Source organism: Canis lupus, chromosome 17 (genome assembly GCF_011100685.1).
Source record: "Canis lupus familiaris isolate Mischka breed German Shepherd chromosome 17, alternate assembly UU_Cfam_GSD_1.0, whole genome shotgun sequence".
Lineage (NCBI taxonomy): Eukaryota > Metazoa > Chordata > Mammalia > Carnivora > Canidae > Canis > Canis lupus.
In genome coordinates, this window is record NC_049238.1 from 13,729,086 (window position 1) to 13,748,637 (window position 19,552).

General features: G+C 41.1%; 1 long non-coding RNA gene across 1 annotated transcript in view; it reads left to right on the forward strand.

Moving 5' to 3' along the window:
- LOC119869681 overlaps positions 1 to 7,864 on the forward strand; it is a 53,840-nt gene extending 45,976 nt beyond the window's left edge. Inside the window, exon 3 of the long non-coding RNA XR_005371822.1 lies at positions 7,077 to 7,864. This is a non-coding gene — a long non-coding RNA (uncharacterized LOC119869681). The remainder of the gene's footprint in view (positions 1 to 7,076) is intronic.
- Positions 7,865 to 19,552: the final 11,688 nt, after the last annotated feature.

The window sequence follows — 19,552 nt, forward strand, 5'->3', positions numbered from 1 at the left end:
AGTCCTGGAGCTGGAATCTCATTTTAGAATGTTCCAAATTGAGACGTCGAGACTAGGCCCTGTAACCCTGTATTAAGCAGGTCATTGGCCATAGGCTGCCCCCTGTGAGGTGCATAAGCTTGGATAAAGCAGCTTCTTACAGCCAAGAGACCATTCCGTGTCAGAGTCATGATCCTAAGTCATAAAAAAAAAATAAAGATGTCATTTCCAGTTGCCAAGACAAAAGTATCTCATCCTTGAAGAGGGGATCTGGGCCATATAACAGGATATCTGTTCATCCAGTATTGCCTACTTAGAGGATTATAGAATTTTAGAATTATGTAATTTGTAGTTGGAGGAGGCCCACCCTCTAATGTGAAATTTTAATATTTCTACATAAATATGATATTATTTGAGAAGAGCCTGGAGAAATGGAGATCTTGGAGATCCTGACACAAGGAAATCCTTGAGATGAGGAGAGGCCAACTAGAAGGTACAGCCATATAAAGGCCAAGAGACAGAATATCACAGGACAATTGCCTGCAACAAAAGACCCTAGACTTAGAAATAACTATTGTGAAGGGTAATAGCAAGTATAACATTATCAAGATTATGTAAAATCAAAGCAACACAAAATTAGTCTTGAAGATTGTCCATGTCCCAGTCCTGTGGCTGACTAACTGTAAGGGCATTAAGTGAGTTTCTTCATCTCTGAGAGCTTCAGTTTACCCATCTATGTAAATAGGGAACAAAATAATACTTCCCTCTTATAGTCTCAATGCAAGTTAAATAAGAGACCCACATCAAAAGCTAGAACTCCCAAAGCCTACAGTCTCAATGTTAGAGATGAGCAATAAAGAAATCTCACTATGCACGCACATATCCACATAGATTTTTCTGTGTGCACATGTATATGTGTGCATGTATTTGTATGTGCATTTTTATATAAATATATCTATATTCATCTACATCTGTGTCCACATCATCAGTAGTTCTCAGTTGGAGGTGATTTTCCCCTCAGGGGGCTATTTCACAATGTCTGGAGACATATTTGATGGCCATAGTCCCTACTGGTACTGGGGTCATACTGGTGTGTATAGAGGTAGAGACTAGGGATGCTGCCAAACATTCCACGATGCACAGAACTGTCCCCCATGAGAAAAAAAAATCACTTGGTTAAAAATGTCAATAGTGCTAAGGTTGAGAAACTCCGATGTTTCCACATTTTTAATATCATATCTAATTTGTCATTGTGTGTGACCCAGAGTGAGAAAAAAATATGTGTCTATGTTTGCTATTATCCTGATGATTCCAGGTTGTGGGAGATACTTCTAGGTTCCTGTTACATATCTATTTTTCCATTCTTCCTTGATAACAGTTCCCATTATGCATAATGCAATGTGTCCAGCGCCTTTTTCAGTTTTCTTGCAGCAAACATAGTCATTTTGCACAATTCTGGCTAATTAACTGTCAGGAGTCTCTCAGGGAAGATGATATCTTTCTGATGAAAATGAAGAGATAAAACAGTGCACACTATTCCTTCCCACTGTTCTTTCCATGTCTTCCTACCTGCAGTGGTGATAAGATTCTTAGCAGAACAGCAGCCCTCTTACAAGCGTGGGAGTGAAAGCCACACAATAAGACTGGCAGAGCAGAAGGAGAAAAACCATGGGGGGGTGTCTTTTTCTGGTAATGTTATATACTAAACAAACAAACGGACAAACCCTCCCAAGAAAAATATCTTCAGATATGCTAAAAATAAAAACTTTCTTATTTTAAACCCGTTGTTGATTTTGCAAGAAATAAAAGACTTTTTACTTCTCCCAGAAAGAGTGAGATGGGAGAAGGCTAAGCTTCGCTTTTCCTTCACGGGAATCTGCCAATCATTGGTGTCCATGAACTTCCATTCCAATGGCTGCATAAGGCTCACGAGACAGGCAATAAATCCAGTCAATCCAAGGATCAATTAGGGATCACTGAACAAAAACAAAGCTCCCCCACAGAAAGAGACAACAAGAACACGTACCTATTTCATTGTTGGCTTTGAGGGGAAAACGTTACTTATCTTATGGGTTTGTAGTCATAAACCAGCTCTTACAAGCAGAGAATTTAAATCAAAGTGCTCCATGACTGATAAATGTTCCCAGGGAACTGAAAGAGACAGATTCTCTTGAGAGGAACAGTGCTTCAACACAACTTTGAAGAATCCCCAAAGATGAAGTTGTAAAGAATGTGAAGTTGCAGCCAAAAGAATATTTTAGGACCAAGAACCAATATCAACAACAGACAGTAGAGGCGTTTCCACAAAAGTACAATTGGCCTGCAATTGTTTAATGGAAACCTTTGGAAGTGGATACAGTCCAGAATTCAGAATTTTGGGGATATTTAGAAATATTATAGAATCCATTCATGGTAGATTCCATGCAGCCAGAATGAGGTCTGTGACAATACTACATAATCAAACATCTCAGAGCAAAATACATGAAATGGTACCAACAGAAGCTTAAGATAGTCTTACAGCAATGCAGTTTGGATTTTGCTTATGAATGACTGTTGTCTACCCTCTTACTAAAAAAAAAATACATTTTCAGAAATTTTTCAAGTCAGAATTTCAGAGAGGGCAATTTCAAAACTATATTGAGATATCAGGCATACAGTGCAAAGCAAGTACATTTCATATATTTTAGGAAACTAAAGAGATACTGGAAAAACATGAACAAGGAATAAGAGAGTATTACATCCAACTTGAAAATAGTTTAAAAAATAGAACATCTAGAAATAAAGAAATAAATAACTGAAGTTTAAAATACAATGGATGCATTAAACCAGAATATTAGACCCATATGAAGAGTTAGTAAACCGGTTTTGCTCAGGAAGAGGGCAAACCAATTAATTAACTTAATAAGAATGTTAAGTATTCAAATTCAGATCTAAAAATAGCTACAAAAATATAACTACCCAATTAATGGAGAGAAGAGAAAATGTAATGAGTAAGAAGGGAAAACAAAAGAGAAATTCAATCAGTACAAAGGAAGGCAAAAGCAAAGAGGAAAAAATCCAAACAAACCAGAAAAACTCAAAACAAATGACACAAAGCAAGATAGTAGATAAATCTGATTGCAAAACTAATTGCCCCTGGTATAAATGGACCCTACTCACGTTAGTTAAAAGGAAGCTTCAGCCTGTATTTTTAAAATTTCAACTCTGTGCTGTTTTTTAGAAACTAAAAAAGGACAGAGTTTAAATTAAAAATTTAGAAAAATATATTCCAGATACATAATAACCTAAGTAAATCTGCTATGATGATACTCATATCAGGCAGCTTGGCACTCAACTTCAGACCCTGATTTCCAGACTTGCTCCCACTGCAAGTAGTCAGACAACTGGATTAACTATACGAAGCCAGTGCTTTCACATATTAGATGACTTGCAGAACAGTGCGGAGACCACTGAGAGAAGGGAAGTGAATCAGGTGAGCCTTGCTGGACGGACTGTTCTCTGCATGGAGGCGCTTTCTGGGCAGCAGCATGGAGGAGGGCCCAAGCAGAGCCCAGCAGTGTCCTGAGACTAAGAGACAGAGTACTGAGGTCTGAGATGCTGGGGTGGTGGGAGTCTGAGGGCAGAGGACAGGAAACGAGGAGGCAAAGAAGGAGACACAGAAGTCTGCAGAGGGGTTGGTTCCCTTTGGTCTTTTGCTAAATACTAAGCCATAAATGCATAAGGTCAAACCCCATGAGGTTGGGCAAGGAAGAGATAGATACCAGGTTGCTGTGAGCTGAACAAATGACCTCACCCAGGGCTGGGAAGTGGTCAAGGTTACACTTACAGATGAAACAAGTAGACAGAAAATCACTAAGATTCCAGATGCTGCCCCGATGAACACATCAAACATCTTGTCTTTACTGATATCCATAGGACAGTGCATCAACAATAGTGAAATATACTTTCTTCTAAAGAGCAAAGAAGGCATTAACCAAGAAAGATGATATGCAAATATAAGCACATTTTATATATATATATATATATATATATATATATATATATAATTTCGATTTGCCAACATATAGAATAACACCCAGTGCTCATCCCGTCAAGTGCCCCCCTGGGTGCCCATCACCCAGTCACCCCCTCCCCCCCGCCCACCTCCCCTTCCACTGCCCCCTTGTTCGTTTCCCAGAGTTAGGAGTCTCTCATGGTTTGTCACCCTCTCTAATTTCTCCCACTCATTTTTCCTCGTTTCCCCATTTCAAAGGTTTAAAAGCATAAGGCGTATTTTCTCTGACTTGTTTTCACTGTTCTGATTTAATCTCTGCAGCAGCTCCGTGTTTAAATGAGTAAACCAAAAGTCTGAGAGTTAAGAAATTTATCTGGACTCAAATGGAAGAGCTACGAAGGTGGGTGGGTCGGTGGGTGGGAGAGAATTTTTGGGGTCCCTGGGGTCTTCTTTGAGTTCTCAGTGGTGCACCCGGGGAACAGGGACATGCAATGACTAGCAAGTGCCGCTAGAGGGAAGTATTTGCTCATGAAGCCAGCAACCTAAACAGTACCAGAGGAGGATCTGGGGTGTACCCCCGGATTACTGCAAGAAACCCGAATCGAAATATGTCGATGGAGTGTAAACTGAAAGACGCCCTGCTGGATCTTTCTGTGGCAGGATTCCAGTTCAGTCGCAGGGTGACTACAACAGTAGACTCTCACCTGCCCCTCTCGTCTAGCTGTGACCCTGCCTGCCCATGTGGTCCTGGGTGCCTGGCTGGTGCTCAAGGGCCTGGTCTCTGCACCCCCTGCTTTAGTCCCTGGCGCAGGATATCTCTTCTTGCTTCCCAGCTGGAGGGGCAGCCCTATCCAGCTGCTGTTAGGGAAGTCTCAAAGGAAACAAACCTCCAGCCCAGCTGCTACCCTTTGCACAGTTTTATAAAATGAATCTCTGGGCACCTGGGTGGCTCAGTGGTTGAGCATCTGCCTTTGGCTCAGGTCATGATCCTGGGTCCTGGGATGGAGTCCCCCACTGAGCTCCCCGCAGGGAGCCTGCTTCTCCCTCTGCCTGTGTCTTTGCCTTTCTCTGTGTGTCTCTCATGAATAAATAAATACAATTTATAAAATAAAATAATAAATAAAATAGTATTTTTATCTTAATAAAATAAAATGAAATGAATTTCTGTGACTAACTTCAGATTCTGATGTAGTCTTATCTCAGTTCTTAGGAAATTGGGCAGATTTGAGTTCAAGTTTCAGACCTTTTAACTTGGGTATTTCTTCACTCTTGGACTTCTGCCTCGTTTATTTAAAACAGGGAGCAGCTGCGAATATTCAATCAGAGCAGTAAATACGGAGCCCTCAGAACCTAGTAAAGGCTCAGGAAGTGAGTTCCCTTCATTCTGTTCGCTGTTTCCTTGACCAACCAGCCTTCTTTTATTGTGCCCAGCCTGGTGGTGATGTTCCTGGTGATAAAAGGATCGTAGGAGGTTTGTTCATTCCTCATGCCACTCATGTGGAGAAGGACCTTGTCACTTTTCTTAGAGCATTGCTTCGCCGACTGCAGACATTCTGTACCAACATCATCATCTCTACCATGTTCACTACCTACCAGCACCATTATTTGTTTAGTGTTTTAAAAATCATCTCACTTCTTAAAACCCTTGAATCTACTTTAAAGGGAAATGTATATCTCTTCTGTAAACAGAAAACTAACATCACTCACAGGAAATATAAGGTCAGCATAAAAATAAACATTGAACTAAATCAAGTCATTAAATACTGTAATGACATAAATAATATAGAGACCACTCTATCGAAGTACTCCTGAAGGTCTATAGTAAGACCTACTAGTCCCAGGTACTTGGATAAGCCACTTTAATACATACACAGAAAGAGGTGGTATCTTTAATGATTGTAAGCGCAGATACATCTGCAGTTGTAATTAAATTTGTAAAGAGAGTGTATCTTCATTATTTTATTATTCCTCAATAGCTAAGTTGACCTCTTATACTTCCTCCTGTCTGGTAATTCAGTCCATTCCCCAAGACTAGATAAGTCTGTCTCTAGTAAATGATCCACATAAATCCTCAGCTATCTATCTTTCTTTTTTTTTTTAAGTAAAAAATAAGTTTATTCTGGAATAGCAGAGCAATTGCAATTTGGGACAAGCAAACTACAGTGAACCAATGGCAAGTCTGAAGATACAAAAGGAAGTTCAGCTTATGTTAGGTTTTAGGAGGAAATTGGCAAGGGTTATTTATTTATTTATTTATTTTTATTTTTAATATTCTATTTAAATTCAATTTGCCAACATATAGTATAACATCCAGCACTCATCTCATCAAGTGCCCTCCTTAGTGCCCATCACCCAATTACCACCCCCCCAACCTCCGCTTCTGCAACCCTTTGTTTCCCAGAGTTAGGAGTCTCTCATGGTTTGTCTTCCTGTCCAATTTTTCCCCACTTAACTTCCCTCCTTTCCCTTATGGTCCTTTTCACTATTTCTTATATTCCACATATGAGTGAGACCATATGATCATTGTCTTTCTCTGATTGACTTATTTCACTCAGCAGAAAGTTTTCCAATGTCCCTCTCCCTTCTCCTGCTTCTCTTCCAGTGGGCAGCTGGATTATGGTCAAGGGCTGTGGCTTCTGTGATCTTGTGTCAATACGTGTAGGGCATGATGTGTCCATGGGGTATGATGTTGACATTCTTCCCATGCCTGGAGTTGGGACTGTCTGCCTCAAGACTCAGAGCAAGGAGAGATCAGCTCTGGAAAATGCAAAAGAGAAAAGCAAAATAATGTATACATTTAAAAAGTACTTATTACATACATTTTGTCTCCAGTAGCTTTAAGTGGATCAGGCATGTGTGACATTTAATATTCATTTTAGGTGATCCTGCAATAACTGCTTTTTTAGAGGAAAATTATAATAATAATAGTCACCATAATAGTATTAATGAACCTATGCTGCAAATTAATTTTGCTTATTACATGTAGCCAATAAGGGATATATTGTCCTAAACAATGTAGTACTAGCAAAGGGGATGTTTCAAGACTAGATACATTTGCAAATATAATACTCCACTATATTTTAAGAGTATGTATGTATTACAGGACCCAGAAGAGTCTCCATGCTGATGAACAATTGATCTGTTGCTCCTGCTCTTTACTACCACTGCAGCAAGCCAGTCCTCCCCTAGCTGACACCCGTCCCTCAGTTCGGCCAGAAGGAAATTCTCCTTCCTCATCTGCAATGCTCCCAGTAAGCTTTGCCATGAACCCATGCTTGAAGACAAGATTCAAGGGAGCCCAAGGTTGCATGGTACATTTGGACCCGGAGTGTTTCCTCTACCATGGGAGTTCTCAACTGGGGGTGGTTCTCCCCCCAAAGAAGACATTGGCAATGTTGAGACACTTTGATGGTCATGCCTGGAAAGTTCCTACTGCCCAGTGGAGAGAAGCCAGGGGTGCAGTTACCCATCCTGCAAGGCACAGGACAGCGCACAACAAAGATAATATGTCAGTATTGCCAAGGTGGAGAAACTCAAGTCTGCTCTACCAGAAAGCAGAAAGAAGTATAATGAAGACATCTTCAAGCCACTACATGATGGAAACACACTTGCTGCTTTCAGTGTTTGATCTCAGCTCTCTATCTACAGTGACTTTTGGAGCCTCATAAATGAAGATTTCGTCTAAAATCTGTGCCTTTGTGGATGAGAGAGTATCAATAAATAAGTCAGTGAATCCTAATAAATAATATTCCCTTTTAAGTATTTCTTCTTGAAAACTGTTGCCAGCAGGAAGGAACTGCTGAGGACTAGGCAGGGTCAAGTGGGGGTGGTAGTGAGAAGTGAGAAAAAGAAGGAAATTTGGTTAGAACTAACATTTCCTTATTAATTATTGTATTGTTATTATTATTCTGGTAAAATAAATAATCCCTAAGATGTTGGAACCTGATGGATTGTAGCAAATCTTGTTTTGTTCTTTTTCTCCCTTCAACATCCCTCCCTCCCAACTATCATCATCCTCCCTGCCTCCTGGGTACACTCACCTGACAGGTGCACACTCACCTGGCAGGTGCACACTCATCTGGCAGGTGCACACCCTTGCCACTTCATATTAGCACTATTAATTCATTAATATCTTTACTCTCTCATAGCTTTTATGAGGATGAGATAGGATTTGTAAAATGCCTTTCACATTTCCTCAAACCTCAAACCTTTCACATTTCCTTAAATTTTTTTTCTAATCCACCAGGAGCATATGCAAGTTGGATGATATCATTCTGAGGTTCAATCACTGGATTTTTTTTAAAGGATGAGAAGATAGACGCCCATAATGGTCCCATCTATCCCATCACTGACAATTAGGAAGCCACCTTCCATCAGAACACTATTGGTTTTATGTTTCCAAAGACCTAAATAGAAGAATTTGCTAAATTATATATACATTAAGACTAGTATGTGATGTCTTTTTTTTTTTTTTCACTTGTTTCTTTGAATGATTCAGAACATTGGGTATTGCTTGAGGATGAGAGTATGTTTATCCTCTGATGTGACATAGTGTGAAACATCTTTGGGAATATTTTTGAAACTATTGAGTGAATGAACAAACAAATCTATGATCTTGGGAGAAGGGCTAGAGGTCTCTAGTACCTACTGACAATCAGTTAGCCTACGGAGAAGCCTGGGTGCTCCTCTCTGGGGGACCCACTTTACGTCAGTCAGCCTTGTGGAGAGAAAACTTTCATGTAGTTATATGGGAAATATTTGGTTTTCAATCCATCTTAATTTCATCAAACAGGGCCTTCTAGGAAGACCATAATTCAGTTGTGCTAAAACCAACTAATAGTTGACCCTAAGTGGAAAATATAAGCCATATAGAATGTGTTACCCTAAATCAAAATTCATTCTTCATCTGAAGCCTACAGATTATAAATCAAGAATTAAACTCAGGTCGGTAAATCCAAGCAAATGCACACAAACCTGAGAGTTTGCACAACTGAAACAGAAGCTTGGACGGTAAACCTGCATAAATCAAATCTCTAAATCAAAAGGGGAAACAACGATTTTTCTTGTCCTACAGAGCAAGAGAAACGAACCCTCTAAACCCCTCAATGCAGATAAAAGTTCTGGCTTGTATATAGCTTGATATATTTATGTATGGAGGAAGCACTGCTTGAAATTAAGCAAGAAGAATGAAATATTGTAATGACCGTGCCAGAGAAGCTGCCCTGCAAGCAGTTTCACAGCTGGGTCATTAACAAGAATGTTTGAGAAAACACTCGGCTAGCATTCAGCCATTCTTGGCCAAGGGATGGCAGGGGGTGAAACATTTTCAGAATCTGTCAAAGGTGTTAGTTCAAGCAGCTGCCCCGTGGTCGCGAAGGGAAAGGTCTCCTGCAGCTTCAGGCTGAAGCCACTATTCCTGACATATTGCACCTTCCACGTCACAAGAGCGAATCTGAGTGTTGTGTTCTGCACTGATCCCCACTTGGCTCAGGAGCTCTGCAGTCCTGAGGTTTCAGGACTTTGGAATGTTAATGTCACTTTTATAATGTAATTTTCCCTCATTTTAGAAAATTTCTTAAATCTAATTTACTGCCCTGTGTTTTCACAATCCCCTTATTAAGACAGCCAGACCCTCAAATCATTCCAGTTTATTGATTAAATGTTAAGAACCACGTGCACAAGGAACTCTATTTTGTTTTGGTAAAAGGGCACAGGGATAAGCCAACAATATTGCTTAGCTTATTTGCTTTAATTGGAAAGACATTAAAGAAAAGGCTTTAGTATTTCATGTAATACACAGTAGGAAGTGGGGTCCCTTACAATGCTTCCCATGTTGCATTTAATTTCAGATTCTGAACTGATGTGCGCACAGAAGGGTTTCTTAATTAAAATAGAAAGCCTTGTGTAATAGCATTTTGGTGAACCCATACACCACACAGAGCATACCAGTGGATGTAGGGTTCTTTGCACGACTATTCAAAGGACATGGTTGGGTGTATATCTCCTGTGTACATGTATGTTTGCACATACAGGTAGAAATCCCTTGCAGTGCCTGAAAACCAGTTACAACTGTTCATGATTATTCTTTGATAAATGGCTCATTTGAGGCAAGATACTTAAGTGCTGAAAAAACTCCCTCCAATTGCCTGCACTTAGGCTCATTCTAGAGACCTCTAAATTATTGAGAGTCTATGAAGGAGACGTCTATTTGTTAAAATTCATTCAATCATCCCACAGATATTTAATGAATGCCAGCCACCTCTAGTGCTAGTTACTGTTCCAGGAGCTGGAGACCAAGAAATGGTGGAAACAGACAAAAGTTGAACCCTGAATCAATTTAATGAATCAAATTAACTAGTCAAATTAATTTCCTAATGAAATCACGTTGGGCTGAGTGCTTCCTTAATAAGCTTCCTTTCTCATACAAGGGCGAAGTAATTCTTACCATGGTTCTTAGGGTAATGTCTCATCACAAATTCTGAAAGTTCATTTTATTTGGTGAAATTTTATCTTAGCATTATGCTAACCCTACTAATGTAGGGAGATAGACCCTATCATGAGCAGGAGATAGACCCTTTACAATTGAGAAGAATAAATGAAACGCAAACATTTCATATACAATAGATAATATCAATATAAAAAGATGACATTATGTAGACAAAGTCTTGGAAATAATAAACTAAAAAAGGGAAGTGCTAGGATAGGCGAAGACTCAATAGTGTGACCAGTGCCATGTGCATCACCTGGAGACACATCCTCAATGCAGATCCTCAGGACCCATCTCAGACCCACTGAGTCAGAAACTGTGGAGGTAGAGCCCAACCTGGACCAGAGCAAGCTGTCTAGGTGATCTGGATTTACTCCAGTTTGCAGTAGACATTGAAGATTCTTTTACTTAAAAACCCTTTAATTGTGTAGTTGCAAGCACAATTATCTTATAAAGCTCGCCATGTTCCGGAGAAGTGAGAGACTCATCTATTATTTAAGGCAGATCTACAAGGCAAATCTGAATTGGCGACTAAGCCAGTAACTTGAACTTTTTTGGTTCAGAAAGTTGCTTTCTCTGACCCAGAAATGCCCAATCCCCAACTCACTGGTCAACATTGGCTTTGGGCTCCAGACATAATTGTTTGTGCTGTCTGCATCCTGGGGCTGGTAAAACCTCACCTCATCTTAAGCATATCAAGGCTCAAGTTATGAAACTTGGTTGCCTGCCCACTTGCTGATGGAATCAGAGCATGTTAGAGAGGGCCACTGAAAGAATCAATCAGCTAACTCAATTTTGTACAACTCCCATGTGCTGGGGACTCGGCCTGGTGCTGCTGGAGAGGAGGGGTAGATAGGACAAGATGCCTCTGGCCTACAAGTGGCAGGGAACTTTAGACTTTTCATCTGTGAACAAAAGCACTCAGCACCCTAAGCTTTGTGCTAAATAACCATGCAAAGAACAGGAGAGTTCAGTGGCCCGGGGCAATCAGGGACAACTTTGCAGAGGCCATACAGTTGGGCAAGAGCTTGGTAGGAATCAATCACGCGGCTGTGGTGTGGAGGTAGGAAAATCCATGGCATGTTTGAGTGAAAGCTTTGCTTACACAGTTTATTAGTGGGAGAGAAGGTTGGAATTGTCTGAGCCAGATGGAAATGGACCTTGGATAATATCCCATGGACAAGACGGAACCATGAGAGGTTTTCCAGCAGGGGTGTGCTAAGATAAAGATGGAGGGTTAAGATGGCAAGTTGGAAATAATTGTCTTTCTTTGCTCCTATGCCACAACGAGTTAATCTAGACTTCCTCAAGCAGTCATGAGTCACTCAGGCTGCAAAATGGGTCCATTTGTCAGTAAAGGGGAAAAGGTGACAACAGCTAAGAAAACGGAGAACAGCAGGATCCCAGTCAGAACCTGGCCCCAGAGCGAGAATGCACACGTGTACCGCTCGGAGATGAAAAATGCTTTCCTTGGGCCATCCATCATCATCATCATCCATGGAGACAGCTCCTCCATCTAGGGCACATTTCTCCTGAAGGGAGAGGCTGGGCCCTGGGGATGCTGTGATGCCCGGCCCTCTTTGGACAGCTGCATGTGATTGATGGTCTTGGGCTCTGTGCCTCTCCAGGATGAGTGTGCAATATGGCTGGGAGGTGTGGAGGGCACAGAGCCCTCACTTCTCAGCCAGCAGCAGGGAGGTGCAGGCAAAGCCTCTGAGTCACAGGGGGGAAGTCTTACCTATCTCCCATAGTCCACTGTAAGCTCCTGGAAGATAGACTCATCTTAACCTGTCATTTTTCTTTTCTGCAACAAGCCTGGCACACATTGGGCTTTCGGTTCACATTGTTGAATGAATGTATGAACCTAACAGGTTGCACATAGAACTTTCTTCCCCTTCTCAATGTGCTTCAGTCAGAAATTGCAAAAACCAGAAGCATTCTCAGACACTAGTCCAAACACTTAATATGAAAATAGAGAGACTGAGGACCCAAGAGGAATAACGGCCTACACGAAGACTCCAATAAATTAGTAGAGATTGTAGATTAGGGTCATTTAATAATACCTTGTCTCCTATAACACATGGACTTCTAAAGGACTTTTTAAAATTCAAATCGAAGATCTAATAAGATCTCTCAGTTCTCTGTGTAAGTATCACCCTATCCATGAAGCCTTCTGTGATACCCTATTTATGATAGAAGCCCCTTTCTCTACAATTCCTGACTCCCGCCTCATAACCTAGCATTCCTTCCTTCCCCCCAGCCCTCGACCTGCCCTACTCTATTTTTTTCTATAGCTCTTATCGCTGCCTGATATTCCAGATATTTTACGTGTTTATATTTCTTTCATTTGCCCCAGCCCCCAAGAACATGATCTCCATGAGGGCGGAGACAGTTTTTACTCTATTTTGACTCTATTCTTTATAACATAGTGAGTACTTAGACGGCATTTAATACACATTTACTGAATGAATGGAAGAAACTAAATTAATTTTCCGCAATACAAACCATTCCCTCAGCATCTTGGTCAATTATGATTTATTTCTGTACACGGTTTAGTGATTATACCATGACATTGATTTCTAGAGGCAGGAGGCTTTGACAGTGAGCCTTTCCAGCCATAGTTATCAGGATGGCATCCAGTAGGATGGAGCAGAGCAAGCCTAAGTGTGACAGGGCACTCCGATTGTTTTTGCAAAGCTGTCTCTCCTACTGGTCTGAGAGAGCCTGAGGACAGAACTGTGTTAGAGTCCTTGCTGAGCCCCAAGCCCATAGGACAGGGCATCATAAACTCCAGATGCACTGCACAGAGTGGCCCCAGATTTTCAATATGTTTACTGAACAAATAACTGCAACTGATTTAATGGGAAAAAATCCATTGTCTATATAGTAAAAACCTTAGTTATTTGGAGGGGTTGCATGTAAGAATTAGCAACGAGTTAAATGTGAGAATTGTTGATTGTCTAAAATAATTGCTCTTTTGCCAATCCCAAGCATGTACTTGATGTTTTTCCTTCTGTCATAATCAATACACAGGAATCAAAACTCCTTTTGGATAATTCAATATCAGACCATGAGGTATTTACCATGGCCTTTTATAGTCTCTTGGATTATGATTGTGAATATTGCAGTTTTTGAATTACCAAAACTTAATCACTTGGTTGTATATCGTTAGACATATATTTTGACGTCAGCTTTTTTTCCTAATATAAACAAGAGTGTAATAAATACTCTTTTACCTCACTCTTTGTGTAGACTAGGATTTTTATTTCGGCTAAAATAACGTAAGTTATTTAGAGGATAGAAGTGTCTCTAAGCCTTCAGAAACTCAGGAATGTATTTTCTATAAAATCCTTTTGACCTCCTTTGATGAAATTATCAAATGGGTTTGTCCGGGAGGGTCCTACATTGGATGGCTCTGTGCACTGGCCCTTTGAAGCTGTTGCAAGAGACCTTACCACTGTCCCTTCAGGATTTGCATTGGCATTCCTTCCCCCATGCCTGGAGTTGGATAAATGCTACACTACTACAAGCGTATATAAAACTAGAGGGGCTTAACTAAGACAGAGGCATGATTCCTTCTCATGTAAGTCAGAAGGGAGCTTCTAAGATTATATAAATATAGCTTCTAAGGTTGCCCATCTTAGACAGCTACCAAAAGCAGACTCAGGGGAAATATGTACAGAACCCAGAGTAAGAATTCTGGAGGAAATGACCTGAGAGTAGCTCATATCACTTCTGCTTTCTTTTCACTGGCCAGAAACCAGCCTATGGCCGCATTTGGCAACAGGGACCATATTAATAAAGTCCGGTTAACGATACATCCTTAATATGATAATATCTCAAATATGTTTATTTATCTGTTTCTTTACTGTCATTGTGTTCTTTCTGGCCCCATCACCTCCTTTTTTTTTTTAAGATTTTATTTATTTATTCATCAGAGACACATAGAGAGAGAGGCAGAGACACAGGCCCAGGGGGAAGCAGGCTTCCTGCAAAGAGCCTGATGTGGGACTCAATCCCAGATCCCAGGATCATGCCCTGAGCCGAAAGCAGACTTTCAACTGCTGAGCCACCCAGGCATCCCAGGCCCCCATCATCTCTTGACTAGATGAGCATAACAACCTTAGAATCCATCCTCATTCTCAGTCTTAACCACTTCTGATCCATCCCCTGCACGTATAGCCGGCATGGTCCTTTTGAAATTTGAATCTGATCACATCACTCCTTTGCTTAAAATGTTAAATGGCAAAACACTGACTTTAGAGAAAAGAAATTTTAAAAGCCAAACACCTTCCAATGACATCCAAGGCCTTTCTTTTTGACCCTACCCAATTATCCGCCTCATATTGCTCAAATGTCTGGGATGCAGCCATGTTGGCACATATTTGGTCTTTTAAGGGTGGAAGAAATGGAAGCTAAGAGCTGAGACTGACAGCTAACTTCTCTGGGATATGAAGTGAGAAAACACATGTGTTTTCTATCACTCTAACAAAATTCAGCATTTGTCCTCTCTTCAAACATATGTGGAAACTACCTATGTGAAGGCTATGGTTTCCTAGGACTTCCAGAACCCCAGCTCTTTACTCTATAGGACTTGTTGGGATTTTAGAGATTACCTGGGCGGCGGGGGGCAGGAGGGGAGATACAGGGTTCTTTGCTGAGACCAGCTTGTGGAACTGACCTGATGAACCTCACAGAAAATAAAGTGGAGTTTCACATATATTGATTTTTATATGCAGGTCTCTGGTATTATTTCAAACAAAAGAAAGTTCTAAAGGGCAAATGTGGAAGATATTTCTCCCTGCTCAATAAAATGGCTCTGGAAAAATAAGATTTCCTCTCTGGGCCTCAGTTTCCCCATATGTAAAATGAGGGTGTTGGACTAGAATGATCTCAAAGGTTCATTTCAGCATGATAAGGAGATCAATTCATTCAATGCTTATTTTTATTTAATTTTAAGCCCTCACTGTACTCAGCACTATTCTATATCTTGAGGATAATGTGTTGTAAAAGATAGACAAAGAACTTTCTCTAATAATGATGATATTCTAGTTGGGAGTGGAGTGGTCAAATAGATACACAGACAGATGATACAGAAACAATTTGACGGCGATGCTGACTATGCAGAGGAATAGTTAGTGGATGGTAAGGTAAAATAAAAGGCTGTCTCTGAGTGACATTTAGGCTAAAAGGCAACTATGCCAAGATCAGAAAGAAAGCATTCCTGAGGGGAATGATGCAGAGAAGCCATCAGAAGCACTGAGCTTGGTGTGTTTCATGGAAAGAAAGAGGTTTAGGAAATGAAGTGAGGTTGGAAATGGTCCTAGAAGAGGCGGAGAAGTTCGATCAGGGCCAGATCATGTAGGATATTTACACCAGAGTAAGAGATTCATCAATGTGCTATCAGGCATTTCTGGAGGATTTGAAGCATGGGAAAGACCCTTCTTTAAGTTTTGATATCATCACTCTTGGAATTGTATGGAGTATGAAATAGGAGGAAGTGGGAGTGGAAGGGGAAGCTACTGAGGAGGTCATGGGGTCATTGTAGCAGTCCTGGGGAGAAGTGGTGGGGGCACAGGTGAGAATGGTAGTAGTAGGTAGAGAAATGTGCACACACATGAAATGTGTTCCTGGAGTGGTTGCAGGGAATGAGTAAAAGAAAGGGGAGGGATGAGGTGTCTGGGTAGCTCAGTCAGTTGAGCATCTGACTCTTGGTTTCAGTTTGGGTCATGATCTCAGGCTCATTATCTCAGGGTTGGGAGATCCAGCCCCATGTGGAGCCCCATACTTTGGGCTCTGCACTTAGCTTGGAGTCTGCTTGGGATTCTCTCCGCCTTCCTCCTCCTCTGACCCTCCCCTCACTCATGTGGACACACTCACTCACTCTCTTTCTCCCTCTAAAATAAACAAATACATACATACATACATAAACAAATAAATATTTAAAATCCTTTAAAAAATTGAAAACTGAAGGATATCAGCTAAATAAGGCCATTTTCTGAGTTTAAGAGAATGAAAAAGGGTTCTTTGTTTTGAACATGTCGACTTTAAGACACCCATTACATCTATGAGTGTAAGTGTTAGGAAGGTCATTGCTAGGGATGTAAGTTTGGAAACCATCAGCAAATTAGTAGTTTTTCCAGCTGTGGCCTAAAGGAGATGATGCAGCGGGAGAGCATAGACACAGAAGACAATGTGTTCCTTAGCTGTGGGGGTGCTCCTTCATTTAAAGATTTGGTAAAGGAGAAAAATCCTGCAAAAGATACTGACATAGAACAAGAAAAAAGGTGGGAGAAAAATCAGGGAAGAGTGGTTTCACTAAAGCAGGGAAGGGAAATCTTTCAAAAATGAGGTCATTTGTCCTGAATGTTTCTGAGAGGTCACGCAAGGCCAAAACCATAAAGGAGCTATTGGACGTGACAACATGGAGGTCACTGGTGATGTTGACAAAAACAACCTCATTGATATGGGGGGACAGGGTGCAAATCAGAGAAGATTAAGGATGGACATTGACATGAGAAGGAAGGTGGAGAAAGCAATTAAGTAAAATAGTTGCTCACTGGAGCAGAGATATGATGGGGATGTGGGGAGTTGAAGGGGACAAATGACAGCATGATTTTAAGATGATGGCAGTGATGCTGCAGAGAAAGAGAAATTGCTGGTGCAGAAGAGCGAGAATGGTTACAGAAGAGAAATCTCAGTTGCCAAGTGCAGGCGAGGTTCAATACGCAAGTTTGGGTGTTGCCCTTGGACAGAAGCAGGCACCCTTCTTCCAAGGTGACAGAGGGAGACAGAGAGTGTGGGTGTTAATACAGGAGGATGAGAAGTTGTGGGGAAGCAGATGAGTTCATCTCTAATAACCTTTATTTTTCAGTGAATCACGGGGCAGCTCACGGTGGGCAAGTAGGTGGGGCAGCAGGGAACACCAGAGACCGAGAGCTGAGGAGAGCCCATCTGAGAAACAGATTAAAGGTTTTTCTCATCACTTCTCATTATTTATTTGTAAATAAAACCAACACTGTGTTGGGGATCTAAATACCTGCCAGGTCTTCTTCATGCATTATATCTAATTATTCCAATCCCAACCCAAAAAGGCAGATGTTGTCTCTGCTTTCCAGAAATACAGGCTTGGCTTCATTAAATAACAGCAAGACCCTACCTTTCTTCAAAGCCCTTGCTCTTTGAAGCCTCATTACCAAGCGAGGACGCTAGCAAGGTCAAGGTTATCAATTCAATTATCAATTCATTGCAGCAGGCATTTCCGCCTACCTACTACGTGTTAGCTTTAGACTCCCAGGGCACACTTATATGGCCTGTGACACCTCCCCTGCACCTGCTTCTAATCACTCTACGTGAAGAATCCAGGCTGTAGAAGTTACAGCCACACCCCAGGTTCAGCCCTCTTTTCAGAGAAGACAAGTAAATGAGCAGACCTAAGTGGGTGTAATTAGGATAGTGAGCCCAGAGAGTGGTGGACACAGCCTTGCGGGGCTCAGTGAAGGTGCCCAGAGGAAAGACAGCCAAGCTCCAGGCCCTGTGGCTGCTTTGCCTCACTAATTGTCTCCTCTTCTCTGCGGCCCATGTCTGTGTGCCAAACTTCAATGGTCTTCCCCACGGGAGTCCCCACTCCACCCTCAGGGATTCACCACCCTGAAAAGCTAACACAAGCACTATACTCTGATCATGGCTCCTTAACCCAGAAGACCCTTTTTCCCCAGTTCCCATATGGCTTTCTTCTCTTTGCTCTTCCAGACTCAGTTCAGGTATTGTATTTTGCTGGAATGGTTTTCCTTGCTGATACTCTCCCCCCAAAACATACACACCCTCTCATCTCCCCTGCACCACTGAGCTCCTGCAGGACTCTTTACTACCTCTGCCTAAACCTTAACACACTGCTTTGAAGTAGTTTGATCTCCGCCTCCTTCACTCTACTGCCAATTGCTTGATACTGGAGATGGATCTTAGTAATTAGAATCGTACCCAGCAGACCGTAGGAGCTCCACATATGTTTATGAAATAAAGAATAAAAGAACAAATCAACAAACAATGCCCATAGTTCTTCTAAATTTGCTTTGTGCTCTTAGCCTCCAGTCCTTCGAATATGCTATTCCATCTCCTGGAAAAATCTTTTCCCTTCTCCATCTATTGCCAAGTCCACTTGGCACACTCCCATTCTTCCCGACACTCAGAAAATTTTGCGGCATATCAAGGCAAAGGTTTCTCAGAAAAATCAGTCTTTTAAAGTGAGTATCACCTTATTATAAACTATCCCTGGATCATTTTGTTTGGGATCCTTGGAGAAAGTGGGCTTTATTAAAGTGGTTTTGAACACGAAGTTTCAGTTCTGTTGGGCTACTGTTGCAGAAGTTTAGATGTGCATTCCAGAAGGTCAAGGATCTTTTAAGTGTCAGTACATACTTCCCTTCCCCCACCAATCACTCCCTTGAGAATATTCTATTTTACAAAGCATTTTTTTTTTTTTAAGAAACCTACACTTCTGGACCAATTCATCTGCAATTTGCTATACTTCATAGGGCTCAAAGCCCCCGCGTGCCTAAACTACTAGGAAAGATTTCTGGACACGTCAATAAAAGTGTCCTAATGAACAACAGCTGCAAAGAACATGTCTTTAAATAAATTGATTCCAAATTTCCCTGCATGTTTCTGTGATTTTCCTTTTTAAATGGGCACCACTGACTTTAAACTTGGCTATCTAAAAAAAAAAACGAAGGAAAATATATCATATATTGTTTCAAAAAATTTTCATTGTCTTGCTTTTCTTCACCATTCTTTGTTTGAAGAGGTTAATGTGCGTTCACACCGATTACCTCACTTCTGCTTGTAATGGCTCTTTGGAGCAAATGGAGGCAAGTTATATATCTTCTCCATTTTGAATTTGGTACAGAAAGTTTACAGACTTGTCCAGTTTGGGGACCAGGATTAAAATTCAGATCTCCTGATCTCGAGGATTATGTTCAGACCCTGGGCTCCATTGTTTCTTAAAACAAAGCCAAAAATATCCTTTCCACCAGCAGAGAACATGTATGATGAAAATGTCTGTTTAGACTCCACGAATGTCACATCTAAGACAT